Here is a 10,025-nt window from a genome sequence, read left to right as displayed (position 1 = left end):
ACTGAGGATGACATTAGCTGTGGGTGTTTCATATATGGCCTTTATTATGTTGAGATATCTTCCCTCTAAACTTACTTTTTTGAGGGTTTTTATTATGAATGGATGTTATACTTTGTCATATGCTTTTTTGGCATCTATTGACTGATCATATGGTTCTTATCCTTTTATTAATGTGGTGTATCACATTGATTGATTTGTGAATATTGAACCACCCTTGCAACCCATGAATAAATCGCACTTGATCAATGGTGAGTGATTCTTTTAATGTATTGTTGGATTCAGTTTGCTAGTATTTTATTGAGAATTTTTGCATGTTCATCAGGGATTTGGCCTGTAGTTTTTTTTTTAGTGGAGTTTTTATCTGGTTTTGGTATAGGGTAATGCTGGCCTCATAGAATGAATTTGGAAGTTTTCCTCCCTTTTCTTTTCTTTTTTTTTTTTTAAAGATTTTTATTTATTTATTTGACAGAGGGAACACAAGCCAGGCGAGTGGGAGAGGGAGAAGCAGGCTTCCCGCAGAGCAGGGAGCCCGATACAGGGCTTGATCCCAGGGCTCTAGGACCATGACCTGAGCCGAAGGCAGACGCTTGACGGCTGAGCCACCCAGGCGTTCCCCCCCCTTTTCTATTTTTTGAAATAGTTTGAGAAAAATTGGTATTTACCCTTCTTTAAATGTTTGGTAGAATTCACCTGTGAAGCCATCTGGCCCTGGGCTTTTGTTTGTTGGGAATTTTTTTTTTTTTTTTAAGATTTTATTTATTTATTTGAGAGAGAGAATGAGAGAGAGCACATGAGAGGGGGGAGGGTCAGAGGGAGAAGCAGACTCCCTGCCGAGCGGGGAGCCCGATGCAGGACTCGATCCAGGGACTCCAGGATCATGACCTGAGCTGAAGGCAGTTGCTTAACCAACTGAGCCACCCAGGCGCCCTGTTGGGAATTTTTTGATGGCTGATTCAATTTCTTTGCTTGTTATTGGTCTGTTCAAGTTTTCTATTTCTTCCTGTTTCAGAAAAACCTTGACTTTTTATTGGGATCTCATTAAATTTATAAATTTACTTAGGAAAAGATGACATCTTAATGATGTTAAAATGTTCTAACAAAGAGCAAGGGGTACTTTTCCACTAGTTCCAATATGCTTTTGTATCTTTTTTTTTTTTTTTATTAGAGCGCAAGAGCCAGCACGAGCAGGGGGAGGGGCAGGGGGAGAGGGAGAAGCAGACTCCCTGCTGAGCAGGGAACCTGACTCAGGGCTTGATCGCAGGACCTGGAGATCATGAACTGGGCCAAAGGCAGCCGCTTAACCAACTGAGCCACCAAGGTGCCCCTAAAATGCTTCTTAACAACACAAAAGTGGGGCACCTGGGTGCTGCGAGCCTGTGGGTGCAGCAATGGCACAAGCTCTGTTGGAATTTGTTGTTTTCTCTTAGAAAGTTCATTGTATTCTCTGTCTCCTGGTAATGCTAAAGGCATGGGTTATGTATGATTTTATTTTCGCTTTTGCTATTTTATGGTTCTTAGAGAAGATGTGTGGAGAGATGGAGATTCAGGGGGGTCACCATTAACCTCCATATGCCAGATTCTCCCCCAAGTCTTTCCTTGTTTTTTAAACATTACCAGAGGTGTATCTTTGCTTTTAGACTTTTTTATTTACTGATCTTTTCTAGTAAATCTTAGTTTTCTCTTTCATTAATTTTTGCTATTTATTATTTCCTTCTATTCTCTTTTGTTGTTCTTTTTCTGACTTTTTATGTTGGATCATTAACTTGTTTATTTTCAGTCTTTTTTCTTTTCCAAGATACGCATTTCAGTTGATAAATTTCTATGTACCCTTTAACTGAATCCCACAAGTTGTGATATGCAATATTTTCATTACCATCAAGTTCTAAGTATTTTTAAATTTCCATTATGAGTTCTTCTTTGACTCCTGAGTTATTTAATATGTTTTTAGACTTTCAAACAAATGTAGTTCTTCAATTTTTTCTTTTTAATTAAAATATTCTAACTCGAGGGGCGCCTGGGTGGCTCAGTCATTAAGCGTTTGACTTTGGCTCAGGTCATGATCCCGGGGTCCTGGGATCGAGCCCCACATCGGGTTCCCTGCTCCGCGGGAATCCTGCTTCTCCCTACCCCCCCCCCCCCCCCCGCTTGTGTTCCCTCTCTCACTGTGTCTCTCTGTCCAAAAAAAAAAAAAAATCTTTAAAATATTCTAACTCGATACCCTATAATCTGAATCATACCTGTGATATTAAATGTGTTACCACTTGCTTTTTTTAGCACAAGGGCCATTTAAAAAATTATTCTATGTGTGCTTGATAAGAATGGGTAAGCTCTAATTTGGAGGTGCTCAGCTTTAGATATGTCCATCTAATTAAGTTTACTAATTGTATCATTCATATCTTTTTTTTTTTAAAGATTATTTATTTATTTATTTATTTGAGACAGAGAGAATGAGAGACAGCATGAGAGGGAGGAGGGTCAGAGGGAGAAGCAGACTCCCTGCCGAGCAGGGAGCCCGATGCGGGACTCGATCCTGGGACTCCAGGATCATGACCTGAGCCGAAGGCAGTCGCTTAACCAACTGAGCCACCCAGGTGCCCTCATTCATATCTTTTAAGACTTTGTTGATATCTTTGTCTCCTTGGCCTAGGAATAATTGAGGGGTTATTGGTTATGTGTTAAAGTCTTCTACTCTGATAGTGGATTTGTAAATGTTCCCTTACAGTGCTATCAATTTTTGATTTTTGGGGGCGCCTGGGTGGCTCAGTTGGTTAAGCGACTGCCTTCGGCTCAGGTCATGATCCTGGAGTCCCTGGATCGAGTCCCGCATGGGGCTCCCTGCTCAGCAGGGAGTCTACTTCTCCTTCTGACCCTACCCCCCTCATGCTCTCTCTCTATCTCATTCTCTCTCTCAAATAAATAAATAAAATCTTTAAAAAAAAAAAAACAATTTTTGATTTTTGTGTTTTGAAACTAGTTAGATACATAAAAGTTTAGAATATATTCATCTTTCTGTAAGTTGAAACTCTAATCATTATGTAGTGACCTTAATAATGCTTTTTGTCTTAAATTGTTTTTTCTTATATTAATAAAACTTCCCTGTGCTGCTTTTGTTTAGTATTTATCTAGTATATCTTTTCTCATCTGTTTACTTTTAAACGTCCTACATCCTTTTATATCTCGTGTGTATCCCGTGGTGTATATCCAGTTTTGCTTTATGCTATAATATTTGGGGGCATGAAGGCTGTTGGCTGGGGTGTTTCAGTTTTCCTCAAAGTGGATTCTCCAGGAAGCTACTTCAAGCCCATCCACATCATGGTTTCTGGGTTCCAACTGAAGCCAAAAGAGAGGAAGCCTCAAAGCACAATCGTTTTCAAACCTCTGCATTTGTCCCATGTGCCAAAGTTATTCAAATGGCCGAGCCCATCTTCAGAGAGTGAAGAAATAAATTCTACCTCTTTTTTTTTTAAGATTGTATTTATTTGAGAGAGAGAGAGAGAGAGAGAGAGAAAGCACGAGCAGGGGGAGGGGCAGAGGAAGAAGCAGGGAGCCCAATGTGGGACTTGATCCCAGGACCCCAGGATCATGACCTGACCAAAGGCAGACGCTTAACAGACTGAGCCACCCAGGTGCCCCAAATTCTACCTCTTGATGGGCAGAGCAGCGTAAGTCTGTACATACAGAGACAGGGGAATTATTGTAGCCATCTCTGCAAATAAGTTATTACAAACCTCTTTTATATTTTGCACCTCCCTGTATCTCGGGTACAGTGTGGGCAATTATATTTGGTTAAGTCACTATGTGAAATGCAACCAAATGCAATTGTGAATGATAAAGAAGTGCGTAACTGAAATTTTTCTTACCCAGTTTGCATTAGCTAGGGTAGACTATTACTGCAACAAATAAAACTAAGCATGTATAATGACTTAAAAAAAAAAAAAAGTTTATTTCTCCTGTAACAGTACTGGGAAAGTAAACAGGTCCTCAGGGAACTTTCGGTGTGTAGTCATTTAGGGACCTAGGCTGATGGAAACTCTGCCATCTTCAACTTAGGGGTTCCAAAGTTGCCAAAAAGTGGTCTCTGTCCCTGCCAGCTAGATGGAAAAAGAATATGGAGGAGCATCAGGTAGGAGGTTTAATGGGCTAGATCTGGAAGTGACACACATTATTTCTGCTCACATTTTATCACCTAGAAACTCAGTCACGTGTTGACACCTCTAACACCAAATACAATGTTATTCAAGGAGAAACTCATAAAAATGTTTTAAAACATGACATGAAAATTTAGAACAAAATTAAATTAGGCTCTGCCACTTATTAACTGTGAGACCTTGGGTAAATTACTAGACCTCTCTAAGCCTCTGTTTCTTTCTTCACTAATGTAAGGGGCATAATGGTATTTATCTCATAGACACTTGGATTTTAAAAAGTGAAATAAGGCATAAAAACTCTTAGTAGGCACTCACAGGCATATAGCAAGTACTCAGTAAATCTGTTACCAACATTACTAATATTATAATGGGTATTTGTTGAGACACTGGTATACCATTTCCTGAATATCAAACATATGAATGCTACCAGTGCCAGACATATTAAATAATATATAAATTTAAAATTTTAATAATAAAAATTAGAGTTTAAATATTTTATTAACAAATGCAAATTTAGGGATGGAAAATATGTTTTTTCAATTTTCAAACATAAGAGTTACTCAGAAGATATAAAATGTCACAAGGCATTTTTGAGTCTTTAAGGAAGTATTTCTCAAAAAAGATCTAAGAAGTCCACAGCTATTTAATCAAAAGGAAGACTGCTTGCATAGACTGGTTTAGAAGGACCCTGAGGTAGTCACTGTTCTCACAGTCTTGAGGCCAGTCTCTCACATGTTGTCCCATCCAATTCTGCCTGTAATAGGCAAATGATATTTTATTAAGTTTAGCAAGGTGACACACTTTTCACATCAAACAGAACAACTTCGTAGAAATCCCTTTAACCAGGGAGCTCTTTCCTTCCAAGTGCCCTTAAGAGAGCCTCGTGGCAGCTGCCAGTTCTCTCCCACTACCTCTCTTGCTTGCTTCCCTAATACACCTCTTCCCTATTTTTCCTTTTCCTGTTGCCCTGGATCTTCCCCTTTAGGTCACTCTATTACTTTCTTTTGTAAACAACATAACTTTCTCATGCTTCTGTTGTATCCACCCTATAATCCCACTCACCAAAACATAGGAGCTTCCTTAGAAGGTTTGAAAGGGACAAGATTATACATAACTAGTTGATATTTTTGCAATCACAGGGGGGAGAAAAAAGCATAACTTATTTTTTTTGGTAGATGTCCCAAGTATCCTTAATATCTCCTTCTTGGTCTCCCCTGTTCATTTACTGAATACAGTGGCATTTGGCACAGTCTTCTCACCCCAACTCTTGCCCACATCTTTTGACCTCTCTCTTAAGATCCTCATCTAAAATGACCTGCCCCTGCACTCCATTTAAAGTCCCCCAGCTCTTATGGCCGCACCTGAAGCTGCTCCACCTTCACAATTCCCCTGTCAGATATCCTACTCTCAAACCAATATGTCCCACCTTTCCAGATCACTTAGTCTCATCTGTTCACACTATAACTACATGCCAGTCTCATCCAGACTTTGAATCCATTACCATTTTACTTTTCCTTTCTCCATGAGCCCCCCCTCCTGTCTTTGATTCAAATTCCATCATTTCAGTCAGTCTCATGCAAATAACAACCTGTACTTTCACTGCATTTGTCTGGCAAAATGTTATTTCTGCAAACACTCAACTATCTTCCTCTGTGCTACCTACCGTCATTCTGGTGCCTCTGGAGAAATCTACCCAAAGGAACAAATCTGTAGCACTTTTTTTTTTTAAGATTTTATTTATTTATTTGACAGAGAGAGACACAGTGAGAGAGGGAACACAAGCCAGGGGAGTGGGAGAAGGAGAAGCAGGCTTCCCGCGGAGCAGGGAGCCCGATGCGGGCCTGGATCCCAGGACCCTGGGGTCATGACCTAAGCCGAAGGCAGAGGCTTAACGACTGAGCCACCCAGGCGCCCCTGTAGCACTTTTATTTATGAGTTCCAGCCGCAGTTGGGCCCTCAACTTTGCCCTAAATTCTTCCATTTCCCTATGGCAACTCATTGTCCCCAGCCTTTTCTATTCTATTCAGCCTTGAATAGTAACACTTCCCCTTCACACTTAGTATTTAACAGTCATATTTTTTTTTTTCCCTGAGGGAGTAGTTCACGCTGTAACCCCCAAAACTTCTGCCATCAGTGCTATAGCCTACCTGGATCTGAGTCCATTCTTTCCTCCTCTTAGACTAGGGGAGATGTCCCTCCTCCTATGTTCTGAGTTCCACAGCCTCTTGTCTGCTAAGAATCTTATATTTTCCATTCTTTCTCTCCCTTTCTCTGCTCTAGCCCTCCCATTAACATTTACAAATATTCTGATATCTCACAACTTAAAAAATTCCTGGGCCTTAATTCCAAACAATTACTCCACTATGTCTTCCTCTTAGCCATCAAAATTCTAGAAAGAATTATCTAAGCCTGTTGCCTCAAATTCCTTTCCTTCCATATACCCTTTAAACCTAAACCACCTTTGGTCCTTTCTACTTTAAAATAGTGCTCCCTCTAAAGTGACCAGTGACTTCCATGTTGCTAAATCAAATGCATGTTCTCTGGTCCTCATCTAAGTCAAAACTGTTAACCATTTTTTCCCCTCCCTCATTCTGTCTTCATTTGGCTTCTATAGCTATACATTCTCTTGCTATCCTCTTATTCTGGCAGCCTCTCAGTATCTTTGTTAACTCTTCCTTCTTCAATGGACCATCAGATGTTGGGAGTTTCCCAGGACTTGGTTTTACTTAGTTCTCAGTTTGTACTCTTTCTCTAAGTGTGGTTCATGGGCCAGCCTGTGTCAGGATCACTAGCAGAAGATGAAGTGGGGAAATGTGGTGGTTGGGGGTGGAGGGAAAGAGGTGTTAAAGTGCAGATTCCTAGGCCCCATGTTGGGCCTACCAAATTAACTCTTTGGGTGAGGACTGGGAATCTGCATTTAATTTATTTTATTTAAACAGAAACTTATTTCTCTCTCTTTTTAAGATTTTATTTATTTATTTGTCAGAGAGAAAAAGAACACAAGCAGGGGGAGCGGCAGACAGAGCAGGCAGAGGGAGAACAAGCTCCCTGCTGAGCAAGGAGCCCGATGCGGAACTCGATCCCAGGACCCTGGGATCAAGACCTGAACCGAAGGCAGATGCCCAACTGACTGAGCCACCCAGGCGTCCCGGGAATCTGCATTTTATTTTATTTATTTATTTTTAAAGATTTTATTTATTTGACAGAGACACAGCGAGAGAGGGAACACAAGCAGGGGGAGTGGGAGAGGGAGAAGCAGGCTTCCCACAGAGCAGGGAGCCTGATGCAATGCTCCATCCCAGAACCCCGGGATCATGACCTGAGGCAAAGGCAGACGCTTAACGACTGAGCCACCCAGGTGCCCTCGGAATCTGCATTTTAAATAATTCTCCACGTCATGCTCATACTGACTAAAGTTTGGAACCCCTGACTTGATTTGCTACGTTAACAAGAACAGCTCAACATCTCCATCTGGTGACATACTAACACCATTGCCTTATTTTCTCAAATGTTAGGAAACTTAAAAAACTGAAAACCACAAAGGAAATAAGAAACAGAAGATATAAATGAATTATCTGCCCCATGAATAATTAAGATTAGATTATGTCATCTTTTGGCTTTCCTAGCTCCAAATGAGAACTTATCTTTATTCATAAGTTTCAAATTTTAATCCTTACCCAACTAAATAAAAACACAAGAATTGAAATGACTATTTCATCACACGGAGTCTCTTAAAATGGAACCAAGGACATTTTATGGATTTTCAAAGTTAGCTTTCCCTTGGTTAGCTAATAAAACATTCTACTTTCCACTAAAAATTTAATATGGGTCATTATAATTTTACCTAAAATTTATTGTTGTTGTTATCTTAAAGAAATAAATATTCATTGTAAAACAATTTGTAGAAGATAAATAATTTATGAAAGAAATGAAATTCACTCATAATCTCACTACCAAGAGATAATACAGTTAAATTTAGGGTATTATTTCATTTTTTCTGTGCATGAATCAATTTCCACTGGATAATTTGAAAATATTTTTTGACTTTGTACCTGCCTTAATTTGCTACCAGCTCTGCAATTCTTTTCCTCTTTTTAAGAGCAAGAACAGGTGAGGGGAGGGGGATGTGCCAGAGGGGACAGAGGGAGAGAGGAGTCTTAAGCAGGCTCTATGCCCAGGATGGACTCCCAACGCAGGGTTTGATCTCATGACCCTGAGATCATGACCTGAGTCAAAATCAAGAGTCAGATGCTTAACCCACTCAGCTACCCAGGTGCCCCAATTTTTTTCCTATCTTTAATCCTATGTTTTACTTCTTATATCTAAGGCTTAGCAAAGAAAGGCCTCAGTGTTTTATTGACTTTGATCACACTTTGATTGCTTAAAGTCTCAGATAAAATTGGTGTATTAGTTTCAGATGTATAACATAATTTGATATTTACATATACTACAAAGTGATCAACACAATAAGTCTAGTTACTGTCACCATATAATTGAGTCCCTTCACCCTCTTCACACACCCAAACCACTTCCCCTCTGATAACCACCAGTCTGTTCCCTGTACCTAAGAGGGCTTTTTTTCCCACATTCAGCATATAAGTAACATCATATGGTATTTGTCTTTCTCTGACTTAATCTCACTTAGCCTAATACTTGTAAGGTCCATCCATGCTCTCACAAATGCCAAGATTTCCTTCTTTTTATGGCTGAGTAGTATTCTATTGTAATAATATACCACATAATCAAAACAGTATGGAGGTTCCTCAAAAAGTTAAAAATAGAAATACCCTATGACTAAGTATTTACCCAAAGGATACAAAAATACAGATTCGAAGGAATACATGCACCCCAGTGTTTAAAGCAGCATTATCAACAATAGCCAAACTATGGGAAGAGCCCAAGTGTCCATTGACTGATAAATGGATAAAGGTGTGTGTGTGTAGATATATAATGGAATTTTATTTAGCCATCAAAAAGAATGAAATCTTGCCATTTGCAATGACATGGATAGAACTAGAGTGTATTATGCTAAGCGAAATAAGTCAGAGAAAGACAAATACCATATGATTTTTGCCATGTGGAATCTAAGAAACAAAACAGATGAACATAGGGGAAGGGAAGGAAAAATAAGATGAAAACAGAGAGGAGGGCAAACGATAAGAGTTGCTTACCTATAGAGAACAAACTGAGGTTGCTGAAGGGGAGGTGGGTGGGAGGATGGGCTAAATGGGTGATGGGCATTCAGGAGGGCACTTGTGATGAGCCCTGGGTGTTACATGTAAGTGATGAATCACTAAATTCTACTCCTGAAACCAACATACTGTATGTTAACTAACTTGAATTTAAATAAAAACTTGGAAGAAAAAAAATAATTACAAAATATATATATGCCACATCATCTTTATCCATCCATCCATCAGTGGACAGTTAGGTTTCCATATCTCGGCTATTATAAATAATGCTGGAATGAACTCAGTGCTAATTCTTAGAAGACCACATTAATACTCCTCCATATTTGCCCATTTACTCTAAGTACCTGGATTTCTGACATAATGTCCTCTCATTTTCTTTAGTAACCAGTGGTGTAGGAATCTTGTCAAAGTCATTTGAAAGCCTAAATATTACATTCCTTGTTTCCTTATTCATTGTTTCAAAGAACTAAGGTGATACAGTTAGTCTCTTAGAAAACTTCCTGGTAGATGAACTATAATGATGGACTCCTACCTTGAGGTATGAGTAGGAGTTTAATGGATAGGTAAGCAAGGAAAAGACAGGTCAACCAATAAGAATAGCATCTGCAAGGATACAGAGGGATAAAAGTGTATAACATGTTTGGGAAAATGCAATGTGGCTGGCAGTGTGTGGCCATGGGTGAGA

The sequence above is a fragment of the Mirounga leonina genome, unplaced genomic scaffold (genome assembly GCF_011800145.1).
Source record: "Mirounga leonina isolate KUSES-001 unplaced genomic scaffold, KU_Mleo_1.0 Mir_418, whole genome shotgun sequence".
Taxonomy (NCBI): domain Eukaryota; kingdom Metazoa; phylum Chordata; class Mammalia; order Carnivora; family Phocidae; genus Mirounga; species Mirounga leonina.
Note: the sequence above shows the minus strand (reverse complement) of the source record.